Source organism: Octopus sinensis, linkage group LG8 (genome assembly GCF_006345805.1).
Source record: "Octopus sinensis linkage group LG8, ASM634580v1, whole genome shotgun sequence".
Lineage (NCBI taxonomy): Eukaryota > Metazoa > Mollusca > Cephalopoda > Octopoda > Octopodidae > Octopus > Octopus sinensis.
In genome coordinates, this window is record NC_043004.1 from 44,964,052 (window position 1) to 44,980,022 (window position 15,971).

At 36.1% G+C, this 15,971-nt stretch overlaps 1 protein-coding gene across 8 annotated transcripts in view; it reads left to right on the top strand.

The window, feature by feature from the left end:
* Positions 1-15,971, top strand: part of LOC115215131 (zinc finger CCCH domain-containing protein 10-like) — a 608,296-nt gene that overhangs the window by 41,204 nt on the left and 551,121 nt on the right. For 2 of the 8 annotated variants that reach the window (XR_005000356.1, XR_005000359.1), the window contains exon 2: positions 12,269-12,311. The exons of the other annotated variants lie outside the window; for them this stretch is intronic. The gene's annotated coding sequence lies outside the window, so the exon portion shown is untranslated. The remainder of the gene's footprint in view (positions 1-12,268; positions 12,312-15,971) is intronic. 8 annotated transcript variants of the gene reach the window in all.

Here is a 15,971-nt window from a genome sequence, read left to right on the forward strand (position 1 = left end):
CTAACAGTCTAGGAATAATAGCCGACTACTTAAAGCATATATGCATGCATGCTCTGACAAATGCCTTGAATGTTGTATATGAAAGTATATAATTTCATCTGCATGCGTGTCCATTGTAGGCAGAGCCATACTGACATATAGGCACCTACATACATTAGGCAGGCAAACATTACGTATTAACGTATGCAATAGATTTTTCAGCTCTCGCGTGGTCATATGTGTATGTGGTTGATGTGGATATGTAATTTTGCCTGCATATCTCTCCCTCTTCTTGGTTACACACACATACGCGCATAAATATATGTACTCACTTATCAGATGTAAACCAAGATACAATGTGTTTGTATGCATGTATTTATATATGTGTGTGTCTGTGTATATATATATATAATACATATATATATATGTAATATATATATATATGTATATACACACACATGCACTTTCATATTTACATATATAAACACACAAAATCAAACACGCCAATAAACAATATTCATACAAAAGAGTGTGTGTGTGTTGGAGTATGTAGATATGAAGCTTCTTGCAGAACTGAACATTGCCAACACTTCAAAGATGAGTACTAACTCCAGAACTTTCCTCACGCTCTCATACACACATACAAACATAAGCACGCATGTATGTTTGTATGAATTTCTCTCTCTCACACACACACACACACAGAAATATATAAATAGTTATATGAATACATGGACCAATGCTCACAGTCACATGCATGCTTCTACAGATATATATATATATATATAATGAGGGTTCTTTTAGTTCTTTTGAACAATGCCAGTTCACATCAAAGCCAGGTACCAAATGTTGAAATGATGTTTTATTACATACAATAACCAGTATATAAATAAATAAATATGAAAACATTTGTCTTGGAGTTACAGATTTCAATATAATATGTTGGTAAGAGAAAGCAAGGTTTAATTGCTTCCTGTTGCATTCAGACTTAAACTAGCTAATTCCATTTTTTTTCTCTTCTTCCTATCTTCTCTATTTTCTTTTACTGTCATTCTTTACATCTTTACCTCTCTATCTTTCTATCTATCTTTTCTCTCCTGTGTACATACAGTTATGGAAATTTCTGTGTGTGAGTGCATGAATATGTATTTATATGTATATAGTTATGTGTGTTCTGTGAGTGTGTGTGTGTGTGTATGCCAGAATGGAAAATGAATGTTAAATGATGATGATATACATCTGTATGTAGGTATACATATTTTGCAGCTATACACTCACACACAAGAGTAGTTTGTGTCCAACAGAATGCTCTGCAGTATTTTTTTCCATCACTCTACATCGTGAGTTCAAATCCTGCTAAGGTTAACCTCAAAAATGCATGAATAAAAAAAATGTATCAATACATGCTAGTGGATAGATGAAACTATGTCAGACTGGACACCATGTGGTTCTTAGCATTCTGAGTTCAAATCTTGCCATGGTCTGCTTGAGTTGTAGATTTAACCTGTTGCCACCTGAAATCTTGAGTGCATTTAGCAGCCCACTCTTTTGCAAGCTGCAAGCATATGGGCTTGGTTTCTGGTTTGAAGATATCCTCCTACCTTCCTGCACCATTAATCAATTGGGTTTGATAAATATTTGTTTCTTTGACCTATTCTTGAGTATAGTTGGGATGTTAATTCTAAAACTGGCATCAGTTATGATCTTTCAGCTCTACTAAATTAAAGATCTGTTATTTTGATATGTACATAATATTAATGCTTTTAGTGCATTGCATGCTATTAAGACAACTATGCATTAATAAATCAGTTTATTTTGGCACAAAAGCTTAAAGGTATTGAACAAAGACAGTCTGTTTTGGCTACTTATGCAGTAAATTCCCTGAATTAAAATCAGAAGAAGAAAGCAGTGATTTTTAATGGTCCCTAGATAAGAGAGCTTATAAAAAAATATTTATCTCATAAATTCAGTGGACAGGCAGTGTCTTATGAATGAATGGTTTTAGTTTGTTCTAGTCATCAAAAACTTACTTAAGCAGAGGACATACTATCCAATTTTAATAAGCTTTGCTGTAACATGAATATCAAGGTCCATTATCTCTTTGGTTACTTAAATCACTTTCCATAAAAGCTTTATGATTTAAACAAAGAGCAAGATGAAAGATTTTATCTGAGTATGAAAGCACTGGAAGAGCAGTACCAGTGAACATTCAGCAAGGCAGTCCTGATAAATTTCTTTCTAGAAAGTCCTATAAAAAATTAAAAAAAAATTCTGCAGCATTTACTGACTGGTCGTTTTATATGTTTTGTGCTTTTTTTTTCTTTTTTGGTGGGGTTGATTTCCTTGTAAAAGATATTTGGCTACTATTTCTAGCTGGTCACGACTGTAGAGGCTTCCTCATTGGCTCCTGTCTGGCCAACTCTTGCAATGTTTTGTTGCATTAGAACATCTAAACTAATTCTGTCAATAGATCAGCTGAGGCAGATTAAAGTAAACCTGAACAGTGGCTTCATCACCAATGGTTGTAGTAGTAGTAGTAGTAGTAGTAGTAGTAGTAGTAGTAATAAGATTAGACCTAAACATATAACAACTGAAGGAAGAAGTTATGCAATGTTGAGATTTACAGCAAAGCTATCATTACATTCAAAATCTGTCCACAGTTTCTACCAGCATCGTTAGAAAATACAATGAATATAAAATTCATTGTATGGTAATGAAATGGTAATGATTTCTCCTCTCCTCTTGCAACCTACAAACTAGATTTATAGGATCACCGTACTTCTCTGTCATCAATGGCTCAACAGTTTTCTTTTTATCAATCACTACATTTTTCTAAAAATGTATTTAATGTATGACATGAAATGGAAAGCCAACTGTGGCATACCACACTTACTCATGCACACAGCAAAAAGAACCTCTAACGAAAAAACAACCACACACGCCATTCCCCCTTGTCCATAAACACTGGACAAGCAAAATAACATTGTGTTGTCTTCTAAGTATAATTATGGTGATGTTTCTTTGGTAGGCTGTTGTTTATATTTTGTCATGTGATACAGTGTATCATCTGCTCAGTGTGTAGTCACATCCTCCATCTGTTTATTCTCAAATTCCTACACCTTATTTCTCTTTCCCTAATACCTATGTGTGTCTGTCTGTCTGTTTGTTTGTTTATCTGTCTGTCTGTCTGTCTCTATCTATCTATCTATCTATCTATCTATCTATCTATCTATCTATCTATCTATCTATCTATCTATCTATCTATCTATCTATCTATCTATATAATTATCTATCTATCTCTGTCTATCTGTCTATCTCTATCTATCTATATAATTATCTATCTATCTCTGTCTATCTGTCTATCTCTATCTATCTATCTAATTATCTATCTATTTATCTCTTTCTGTCTATCTGTCTATCTCTATCTATCTATCTATCGCTATCTATCTATCTATCTTTCTTTCTTTCTTATCACATAAACATATATACATAGCATGCACACATGAATACACACACACACACACACACACACACATAAATATATATATATATATATATATATATATATACACTAGCATTACCTTTATTCTGTCTGTGTTTCCCTCTCTTTCTCTCTCGTCAATAGTGTTTGTCTTTTCTCTAATTCACTTTCTCTCTGTATATCCTGGTTGCTTCATCTGAACTTTCTTGTCCTTTCATAACTGTTCTGTTGTTAATTATATTATTTATTCCTCATTCTCACTCTCTCTGAAATGCTTACTTTTTTTTTTTCTTATAAACACTCACCCACATACACACACATGTTCACCATATGTATCCAATTTTATAAAATATGGTAGATATTACTGTCACTCTTTAGCATATTGAATTTATAACGTCAACCAGATAGGTACAGTTTTGTTTTGAAAGTACGTGATAATTTTCAAATTCATGCACACATGATGCATATGTTACATACGATGTACACCTACACTACTATCTCCATAACTCAGGTGAGACTCTTGTCTAATATTGATCCCACATCTGGAACTGTGCTACTACTCAGCTGATTAGCATAAAGTCTCCAACAAACACACTTGCTGTCTCCTCTCTATTTCTTTTTTCTACCTCTATCGTCCCTGTTTTATGAATCTAGCTGTTCTCATGTTGCCTCAGGTCCCTTATCTTCCTCACTTCTGCTTCTCCTGTTGCTCATGTTGTATATTCCTTCCCTGTACCTGATTTTTCTACAGTCACCAACCTTCAACAGTTCAGGAAGAATGTTAATGGCACCAATCTCTCATGTATTGGCGAGATCTGTGGCCCCTACCAAAGAAAGAACATTGACTTTCTAGAAGCTTTGGTCACAAAGCCTTTCCAGATTGTTGATTTTGTTCTGAACCAGGGTTGGTCACTTAGGGCAACACACTCTAAATTAAGCAAATATTAAATTTACCTTAATAATCAAATGAAATACAAGTACCTGTTCATTAGTATAATTAATACAAAAATATTGTGTTACGGGCAAAGTATTATTCTGTGATAGTTTCCATTAAACTAATCTGACAGCTGCCGGTATTTTAAATTCTTGCTCATAAATTAGTACAGATTATAAAAGGTTCTGGATGATCAGTAACCAGAAAGTCAGTGTTATAATTGTGTGTGTTTGCATATGTGTGTGTGTGTGTGTGTACTCTAAAGTACATGTACTTTAGAGTATATATAGTTTACTTATAATGCCCCCATCCCACATAATGCATTCATACACACGCATCAATAAAAACATGCAAAGCAAATATAGTTAGACAATGGACAGTTTTTTTTTTCTATGAAATCTTCCTATGAACACATATACGTAAATATCCCACTCCCACACACAGCCAACACACAAAGAGGATCAATGAATACATAGATGTGTGTTTCTGTTTTTGAGTACAAACCCAGAGCACATGCTGTGTATAATTTTAAGTCATTCCACGAAAATAAAAAAATAAATATAAAATGTGCCTATATTGATTTGATCTACAAAATAAATCTACAAAAATTGATTGATTAATGAACACATAGGCACCTACACACACATACAAACAGGTATCTACATGTGCACACACATACACCTACAAATAAATACACAAATTATTTACAGACATCATGCAAAGATGTATATGTTTACAGAACAAACAAACTATATTCTTATAAATACAAATCCTTATACATGCATGCCTGCACATTTACTTCCCAACCACATGGTTCTGGGTTCAATCCCAGAGCCTTTTTTTTATAACTCTGATCCAACTAAAAATTTGTGTGTAGATTTGGAAGAAAGAATCTGAAAGAACCCTGTTGCATGCACACACATACACACACATGCACACATATACAGTGTGCACACATATGTGTGCAAACATGTGTGTATGGCACATACAAACATATATGTACAACATATGTAAACACACACACATACATGCACACGCATGTATGTATACATATATAAACACGTGTAAATGTTAGTATCTCCTTTTCTTCACATTTTCTGATAGTTTTAAACAAGTCTTAGCATCATATATGTGTTGTCATTAATTTCTAATCTTCTGTGAAACCATCTCCTGTCATGGGGAAATATTAAATTACTTGTAAACAGATAAAGGCTTGATAACAAAAAAGGCATCCAGCTGTAGAAATTCTTCCTGAAAGAATTCTGCCTGGGTTATGCGAACATAGAAAAAGATATGTTACAACAATGATGATGTATCTATATGCGTGCATACCACCAAAGGCATAATTATGTAGTTAGTGACATAACTAGATGGTTGGCATATATTTATAACAAACTGTTTAGCACGTAGTGCATTATGATCAATACAGTTTACATATGTAAAATTAATGCTTAACATGAATGCTACTGAACATTACTGGGGGGAGTGACACTGTGGCAAGTTTCTGAAATCATTGTGAACTCCATTTGATAAAGGGAATTTCCTAGAGTGCCTGCTGAATCTTATATATAAGTGTGATATGTTTAATGGATAAAATCACAAAGACGAAACATAGATTATTTATATAGCCCAGCAGATCTCAACCATGGTTACATGTAACTTTCAAGCATCTTTCCAGCAGCCCTTGATGGTCTTCCCTCTATAAATATAAAAACTTTTATGGATCTTTTCGGCTTGAATGGAAGTTTTTAACATAATTTCTAGGTAACTAAAAAATTTTAAACTTCATATGCTGGTAGAATGTGTTTATAAAACATCTTTTTCTCTTGGCTTTATTGAGAAAATTCTATAGTTTGTAAGATATTTGTTGTTTTTTTCTTCAATTTCTGCAATTTCAACCAATCACTGACGTCTATTGAAGGTGAAAACATTCTGTGCCGTATGAATATGTCCCTCGTTTAAGAAACAGATTGGGTTTATTTACATTTGTGAAGAAAAAAAGATACCCTTCCCCCCACCCCTAACCCTAACCCTAAAATAGATTGAAATGCAATAGATCGATACTAGGGTCATAATTATGGGTGACAATTTCATATGACAGCACTAGAAAAAACTGCCGTTCAAACTGAAAAAATCCAATTTTTCTTCAACTGACTTGTCTTTTACTTTTTGGTGTGAACACCCTAAAAAAACTTCTGGGTTTTGAATCTGGTCCAAATATTAGAAAGGCTGAGAACCACTGACATAAGCACTTCATGTCTTTATAGTTAAGAAGTTTGCTTCACAACCATGTAATTTTGGAGTCACTCTCAATGCTTAGCACCTTGGGCCAACCAAAGGCTTGTGAATAGATTTAGTCGATGGAAACTGATTGAAGCCTATTAAGTGTGTATACATATATATATATATCTGTGTGCTTAGTACGTTAGTGAGTTCATATTTCTCTTTGTCTTATTGTGTGTTTGCTTGTATACAATGACCTAAAGGTTCATGCGGACAGAGCTGTTTGGTTGTTGTCCATTCTGAATGCATGCCCAAACTTCTTGATGGGTTACACAATCTTTATAAACAAGAGGTTAATTTATATGGTGCCGTTAGTCTCTAGTGCTCTGTGTAACCATGTTTGGGTTAGTCATTGTTTAGTAGACTGAGGGATTGCTACCTCACATGGAAATGGGTAGGTTTGGCATCAGGAATGGCATCTGGCTATAGAAAACTCTGCCCCAGCATACTCTTGTCTAATCTTTTCATGTATGGAAAAGTAGACATTAGGCCAATGATGATGCTGATGATACATCGATATTTAAATATCGATATTACCAAGTGGCCAGCATGGGAAAAAATACCATACAAAGGTAAGAATTTTTTACAACTAAAAATAAGGGTGTCTGAGAGACACCACGATGCTGAAATAGCAGTCAAATCCCTGACTCTTTAAGGTGGTCTTTAGAGTCAGGGATTTGACTGCTATTTTGGGATGGTGGTGTCTCTCAGACACCCTTATTTTTAGTTACACACACATATATATATAATATATATATATATATAGTGTATGTGTGTGTGTGTATATATATATATATATATATATATAGTGTATGTGTGTGTGTGTGTATGTATATATATATATATATATATATCATCATCATCATTTAACGTCTATTTTCCATGCTGGCATAAGCTGGGCGGTTTGACTGAGGTTTGGAGAGCCAGCGGCTGCACCAGGCTCCAGTCTGATCTGGCAATGTTTCTACAGCTGGATGCTCTTCCTAACACCAACCACTCCAAGTGTGTAGTGGGTGTTTTATATTTATATAGGTGTGTTTATGTACTTTTGTCTTGACATCAAGGTGAAAAATGAGTATCACTGTCATACAAGCAGTCTTCTGTAAAAAAATATATCTGGGCATATGAAATAACCTCATTGGGAACAGGTAAGGGTTCCCTACAGGATGGGTCTCAACTCTAGAAGATCTGCTTCAACAAATTCAGCCTGGAAAAATTAACATCTGTTGATTATCTGACTGAAGTTGACTCTCTGGGCTTTTAGTTACCAACATCAACACCATTAGCGGGAGATTTTCTTCATGTATTGCTTGTGTATTTTCAGTTGACTGAAGCTTTCTACCTCACCATATTACATTTGTGAGACGCTTCTGTAAGAGTATATATATTATGTAGAACACTCCCTGGAGGTATGTTCCCACAATAATATGTTGATATACAATACATAAATATAGCATTCAAAATTGGAAGCTTGAAGAAAGAGGCTCCAACAAAAGAGCTAAAATTTACATTAAAAATGGAAATGATTGAAATCTGTAATGAATAAAAGTTCTTATAAGAATACCCACATGGAGGTATTCTGATTTTTCAAACTTACAACACCTGATATCAACATGGAATAAAAGGTGTGAATTTGCTCAGAGAGATACTAGCTTTTCCATTGTTTTTCAGCTCTGTCTGTCTGTCTATTTGGCTGTCTCTGTGTGTCTCTCTCTCTCTCTCTGCCCCTCCCTCTGCACTCCTCTCTCTCTCTCCTGCTCCCTCCCTCTGCACTCTTCTCTCTCCTGCTCCCTCCCTCTGCACTCCTCTCTCTCCTGCCCCCTCTATCTGCACTCTCTCTCCTGCCCCCTCCCTCTGCACTCCTCTCTCTCCTGCCCTCTCCACTCCTCTCTCTCCTGCCCTCTCCATCTGCACTCCTCTCTCTCCTGCTCCCTCTGCACTCCTCTCTCTCCTGCCCCTTCCATCTGCACTCCTCTCTCTCCTGCTCCCTCCCTCTGCACTCCTCTCTCCTATCTCCTCCCTCTGCACTCCTCTCGCCCTTGCTTCCTCCTATTTTTTCTTTTCCCTTCACTCCTCACCTTTTGTTCTTTTCCTTTTTCTCACTAACTTCTATTCTATCTCACACCTGTCTGTCTGTCTCTCTCTCTCTTGCATTCTTTTTTTTTTCTGCCTCTATCTTCTGTTCTCATTTCCTTTCCATCTCTATCATCTACTCTCTTCTTCTTTCTGCCTCTACCTTTTACTCTCTTTTATTTGTCTTTTTCTGTCTCTTTCTGTATTTTTCTCTTTTTCTCTTTGTCCATACCTTTTATTCTCTCTTTTCTTTCCGTCTCTACATTGTACTCTTTCTTGTTCAGTTATCCTGACCTTCTATTCTCTCACTCTCTTTCTTTCCGTCCCCACCTCTCTCTCTCTCTCTCTCTCAAAAGCATCTTACTTAATGATAATACTGCGAATACCATACACAGCGGCCATCATTCTAAATGACAGCGCTATACTAGACAGCCAATCAATCTATGAGTGTCTTATACAATAAGACCAAAATAGAGTCATGCGCATACAGCTTATTAAATCAGAAACAAATTATGTCAAAATAGACGCAAAACAAAACAAGAAACACAACCAAATGCAAAAAGACATGGAATTTTTGTGTAGGATGATGATGATTTATTCAAAATGTCTGAGATTCCAGCTACTTGTTTTCGAGTTTCCATCTTTTAAAGAATTATTTAAGTGTAATATCATGTAGAATTGTTTTAGTTGTTTCGCCCTGGGTCAGCTCTAGTAGAGCTGACAGCTAGACGTATGATTAAAGAAAGACATTCCATCCTTGCAAAACCATACCATCTTCTGTTCTGGGGTAATGTTTCTCAGATAATCATTATCTAATGTGGCCTATTTTAAGATGTTTTTGTGTGAATATGTATGTGAAAGGCATGTGGCTTTGTCGTTTCTAAAATGCGCACTGACTTTCTCTTTGTATCATTATTCTCTCAATAGGCTTCAAACAGACTTTAACTACTTTATCCAAGTGTGATTTGAAGGAACTTTGGTTGCTATTTCTAACGGATGGTGTGACCATGTGATAGTTCCCTTATTAGCCCAGTGCAGAATTGTTGTTTAGGTCCACTCCTGATCAGTAGAATCAAAGACATTAAAAAATGACCAACTTATTTCTTTTGTTGGACCTGTTTCGTTTAAGATGTTTCTGTGTGAATTCATGAAAGCAAGTGGTGTGGGTGTTGGGTTTATGATTGTTTGGTCGTAGGTTCTAGTCCTGTGGCTGAGCAGTATGTTGTGTATTTTAGCAACAAACCTCGCTTCACATTGCTTTAATTTACTCACTCGAAAATGTTTATTAGCAGCAGTTGGTGGTGGTGTACATGCAGGTGTGTGTGTGTAGCGAGGTTTATTAAACATGCTACAGACTGGCATTCCATTCAGTGAGAAGGGGAGTTTTGTACTCTCCGTTGCTTAAATCATCATCATCATCATTTAGCGTCCGCTTTCCATGCTAGCATGGGTTGGACAGTTCAACTGGGGTCTGGGAAGCCTGAAGGCTGCACCAGGCCCAGTCTGATCTAGCAGTGTTTCTATGGCTGGATGCTCTTCCTAACGCCAACCACTCCATGAGTGTAGTGGGTGCTTTTTACGTGCCACCCGCACAGGTGCCAAACGGGGCTGGCAGACAGCCACGGACGGATGGTGCTTTTTACGTGCCACCGGCACGGAGGCCAGTTGGGGCAACGCTGGCAACTAAATGCAGTGGAAATTTGAATAAACTCTGACATAATAGGCCTGTAGGCTTAAGACAGCATTTAACTAGTGTGTTCTGAAGGAGTTTGGTTGTTATATCTAACAGCTGAAGTGACCATGCAATGGTTCCCTCACTAGCTTAATGCAGAATTGTTGTTTAGGCTCCTTAGTTAAACCTGATTGAGCAAATGTATGCAGACAATAACCAGCCCATCATTTTTATAATTTTTTTCAGCTGTACCTTGAAAAACATTTAGTTTGTCCCTTTATAAGATGGTCATTTGTGGTTTGAGAGAAATTTTACTATTTATTGCAGTTTAGGGAGTCATATAGAGCAGAAGTGGGAAACCATATTTCATCAGGAGCAAATTACAAGTGTATAAGAATGTAATAAGATGCATTTTTGTTGCAGAAAATTAAGCAATCTTTAATTTTACAAATTCATGGTTATGTCTTGTCACCATCATCACTTTTACATTTGTTTATTACACAGGTTGGCTTGGGATAAACAAAATTTCTTGAGGGAGTGTTCTATAGTTGGATGCTCTTCTTCATGTGGTGCCAGTTTTCTTTAATTATTCCAAGTCTTTAGACATTGAACTGTCAAGCTTCAGGATTTTTGTTTACTCACAACATCATAAGCAGAAAGTGTAACCTCTCGAGAGAGCTGTTCTTCACTCCTGCTCCAGAGCATCGGCTGCGGGGTCACTCCGAAAAGCTCTATCTGCGACGATTTCATCTCAATCGAAGGAGAGGGGCTTTCTCCGTCCGGGTTGTGGATCCGTGGAATAAGCTGCCGGTTGAGATAGTGAAGATGCCGACGACCGCTCGGTTCAAAGTCTCTCTTGACCAGAAATGGCCTGAACTCTTTGCATGAACACCACCCGGTACATAGCTTATTGTCCCCCTACATGGCCTTCCTTTTTGCTTTTTGAGCCAAAAAATTAACTTAACTTAACTTACCTTAACAATGTAATCACAGATCAAGTGGTTGTTAAAGTAAAGACAAAGACACACGCATGCATGCACATTTGCACACATACGCGCACACACACACACACACACACATGGCTTCTGTACAGTTTCTGTCTATCAAAACATTGAATAATTCCTTCATATCAAGCTCTGTTGTTTTTAAAAGGGAACGCACTTTGGATGCTAGTCAGAGACAGGATGGTCACAGCAGGATTGCTTTAAAACATAGACCTGTTTAATCAAGGCTAACCTGTCGCTAAACACCATCAACAACATCATACATATCACTTCTTATGCTTAGATATTCTATGTCATATGATAACAAATGGTACCATCTCACACAACATTTAAACCAAAGATATTTATTCAAGGTGTTTTACTCATATTTCTATGCTAAATGTATGTGTGTGCGTGTATATATACACATACACACACACACATATCTAATTCACATTTATTTACATCATTTGTAAATACTGTCATTTCAACACATGGTATTAATTTTATTGCGATGTTCAGTCTTTACTCTGTTACACTATTTACTGTACGTTAGTGATGAATAGAAATACGATATTGTTGCATAGCACCGTATAAGATTACTCTACTTATGCACTAAGATCTAAAGTTGTTGGAAAATTATAAATCATGTCTAATTAAGGTATATTTATTTATAAAAGGTCAGAAACTACAAAAAAAAAAGATAAAAAAATTAAAATATCCTCTTTTCTCCACCCTCCTTATAACACCCGTCTTCAAGATAAGGTTACTTAGAGGAAATCAGTACTGTTTGGGGTAGAAAGCCATTTATTACAATTGCATTAACCTTCATATTTACACTTTTATTCATTCTACAATTTCAGTGACTTCTATTTCTGTGTCTAAGTCTAAATCTGAAAAGCAGAGGTGAGGTTCTTTTTTTATTATCGTTTATCTTTCTAAGTGGGTGGGACATCGTTAAAGTAAGTAGCCGTACCTATAGTTTACTGGGAGTAGGTGTCAATCTACTGTACAATCATACAACCTCTTCCTCGTTAGGTTAAAGTAGAAAAAAATATGTAAAAGAAAAGTCTAAAAAAAAAAGATCAACAAATTACTAATAGCTAAGGGAGACACCACACTATATCAATAACTTCTAAATTATTACCTTGGAGTCTCTACCCTTTTCTCTGTTGAGGAAGGCAACTCATTATGCACTAATTAGTTATTCCAGTTTTACACATCCAGGGTATCATAATATATTTATTTGCATTTTCTTTCTATTGACTTTTATCCGCAACCAACCTCACATGAACTCACTAGTATAGTTAGAGTGTGTGCTGTCTCTGAGCTCCCACAAAAAAAAATGCAGACCCAAAAGCAGTGCTACCTAGGGTGGACTGATTCCCCTCCCCCCTCCAGCTATGCTAGTGCATGAGCTCAAGTTCCAACCCTCTATTATTATTATTATTATTATGGTGGGGAACTGGCAGAATTATTAGCATGCTGGGCAAAATGCTTAGCTATTTTGCTCGTCTTTATGTTCTGCATTCAAATTCAGCCGAGGTCAATTACGCCTTTCATCCTTTCGGAGTTGATAAATTAAGTACCAGTCAACTTACCCACTCCCCACAAATCTCAAGCATTGTGTCTATTGTAGAAAGGATTATTTTTATTACTTGTGTGTGTGTGTGATAACTGGAAATGTTGAAGGAATTGATCTGCGCAGCATACACCCTGAATGTATTGTGAATTGTACTGCAACCTGTCCAGTTAATTGTGCCATCATGGAAGTTGCATGTGTGAATACAGACAATCATACACATATGGGAAGTGACAAAGAAAAGGCATATTGAGTAAAGATGAAATAACGATAAAAAATACATAACCCAAACTATCACGTTGTTAGAAATCTTTTTGTATCGCAAGTGTCATAAGTGTTTCACTCGTTACCCTGTACTCTTCATCTGAGTGAGGCATTGCGGATTGAATTAGCCTTTTCCTACTGGAGTATTCTATTTGCTGTCTCTTGTCAATCACGACTATTTCGAGGTGGTCTCAGTTGCCTTGGCTATCTCCCTAGTGGTTCCATCAGTTATTTGGGTCCCAAACCATTGGTGGTAACTCTGTTTATACAGTTGCTTCAAATAGTTTTGTGTCAGAAGGGTGAGATATTCAAATATCTCTATTGTTTGACAAATGACTGGGTTCCCTTTCCCCATAGAGCTTTGTAGTTCTATCCCAGTTGTTTCACATGTAAAGTTTATATAAATAGCTCCTCTGTAGTAAGACAGCTTTGTTTGCCCCTCTATATATTCTAACCTCTCATCTAGCACACGGTCACTTCTCTCAGTTCCAATCTGTCTCTCACTTGAGAGATTTTTGCCTTGCAAGCTACTTGGCCTTTCCACTGGCGCTAGTGCTATGCAAAAGCACCTGTGCTGTAGCCATGTAAAAGCCACCTAGTACACTCTGTAAAGTATTTAGTGAAGTCATAGAATACTTGCCAAAACAGACTGGTGCCGCTTTCTGGCTTGCCAACATCTGTCAAATCGTCTTACCTACCTACGCCAGCATGAAAATAGACTTTGATGATGATTGAGGTAAATTATCGGATCTTTTTTGGTTTGAACGGCAGTTTTTAACATAATTTCTCAGTAACTAAAAAATTTTAAACTTTGTATACTGGTAGAATGTGTTTATAAAACATCTTTTTCTCTTGGCTTTATTGAGAAAATTCTATAGTTTGTAAGATATTTGTTGTTTTTTTTCTTCAATTTCTGCAATTTCAACCAATCACTGACGTCTATTGAAGTAAAAAAACATTCAGTGCCGTATGAATATGTCCCTCGTTTAAGTAACAGATTGGGTTTATTTACATTCGTGAAGAAAAAAAGATACCCTTCCCCTAACCCTAACCAACCCTAACCCTAACTAACCATAACCCTAAAAGAGATTGAAATGCAATAGATCGATTCTAGGGTCATAATTATGGGTGACAATTTCATATGACACCGCTAGAAAAAACTGCCGTTCAAACCGCAAAGATCCAAATTATCTAGCAGACTTGACTCTGTTTTTAATTCCCTACTGGTATGCAATGTTATGTAAAATCCAAACTGAAATTCTAAATCTATAGTCTCAATCACTCTACAATACTCTGATGAGACACAATGTTGCTGTTGTCCACACAATGCATCCTGGGAAGGCTGCTCAACTGATTTGCATAAAATCACTTACAAACATGTTACAGCCTTTGGCTCTTTCTTGGCCATTTCTACCACTGCTACAATGTCCTATACTTCTCTGAGCCGTCTTCTACCAGTTCCATTCATGTATTCCTGATGTATCTTTCCTCCTCTCATCACCTATATTATCTTCAACCTCCCTTGCTCTGTACTTTATTCCTTCTTCTCCACAGTGTTGGTTCTCTGGAACTCCTTTCTTACTCATGTCTGCTATATAGATTCAGAGTTTTGCAAACAATTTGAATGTAAAAAAAAAACCAACAACATGGAGCCTGTTGACTGATAAAAATGAAATCAAATGCCTTGAGCCTCAATTACATAACTTATCAATTATAGATAGAATTTATTGCTGTATATTTTTTTTCATCAAGGTTAGTATCTCCATTTTGTATGTGTACATTTGTTCATATATGTGTATGTACATATATGTGCTTGTGTGGGTACACATGCACACATACACATACACAGATATAATTACATAAGCAATACCCATAAGCTACTTCTATGTAAAAGGTTAAGGGAAAGTAATATCAATATGTTAATTAAATTTGTTATGAAAATACAAAACAAAACAACAGATGCTGTGTTTAAACCTCAGGGCTCTCAACAACCAGGGAAATAAACCATAGCGATCAATTTATTAGTTTTGATTTTTTGTTATGTCCATTGTTTGGGTTTGCTTATTCGCCATAGTCAGTAGGAGTAAAGGGTGATAACAGATATAAACAATCTCGGACTACATTCATAATACTAGCTGCACCAAACCTACTCATTAGCTTACTCAGTACCACTGTGATTCTTAAGTCTGGATGTTAGCAGGCTGGGTTATAACTCCAAATTACTTTTGTGCTGGGGTTGGCAAAGTAGTCAGTGTTGGCCCCTGGCCGTCTATGTTGCTATTCATAGGGACAATAGACACCTTAAATGATTTTTGAGCATTAAGGATGTTGAAATTTATTAGCAATCAAGCCATATTTCGCATTAAATATTCCAGCCTTATCAGTAAAATATAACTGAATTTTTGTTGTTTCTTATCAGTTTCATTAAGTATTTTCATTAAATTTCTTGGTAATGAGACAAAAGAACAATGGAATTATTGTTTTAAATCAAAAAATTTTTTTTTGGTTTATTACACTTTCTAATTTTAGTTTAGAAATTTACATGTGGATTGATAATTTATCAACGATTCCATGAATGATATGAGAAATTTGCTCACCTTTGCTTTAGAGTAAGGCTACAAATACTCACTGATATAAATGATTTCATATACTCTATGTTGCTACATTCAGACCTCCCCCCACTCTCTCTCTCTCTCTCTTGCATGCACACACACACCACA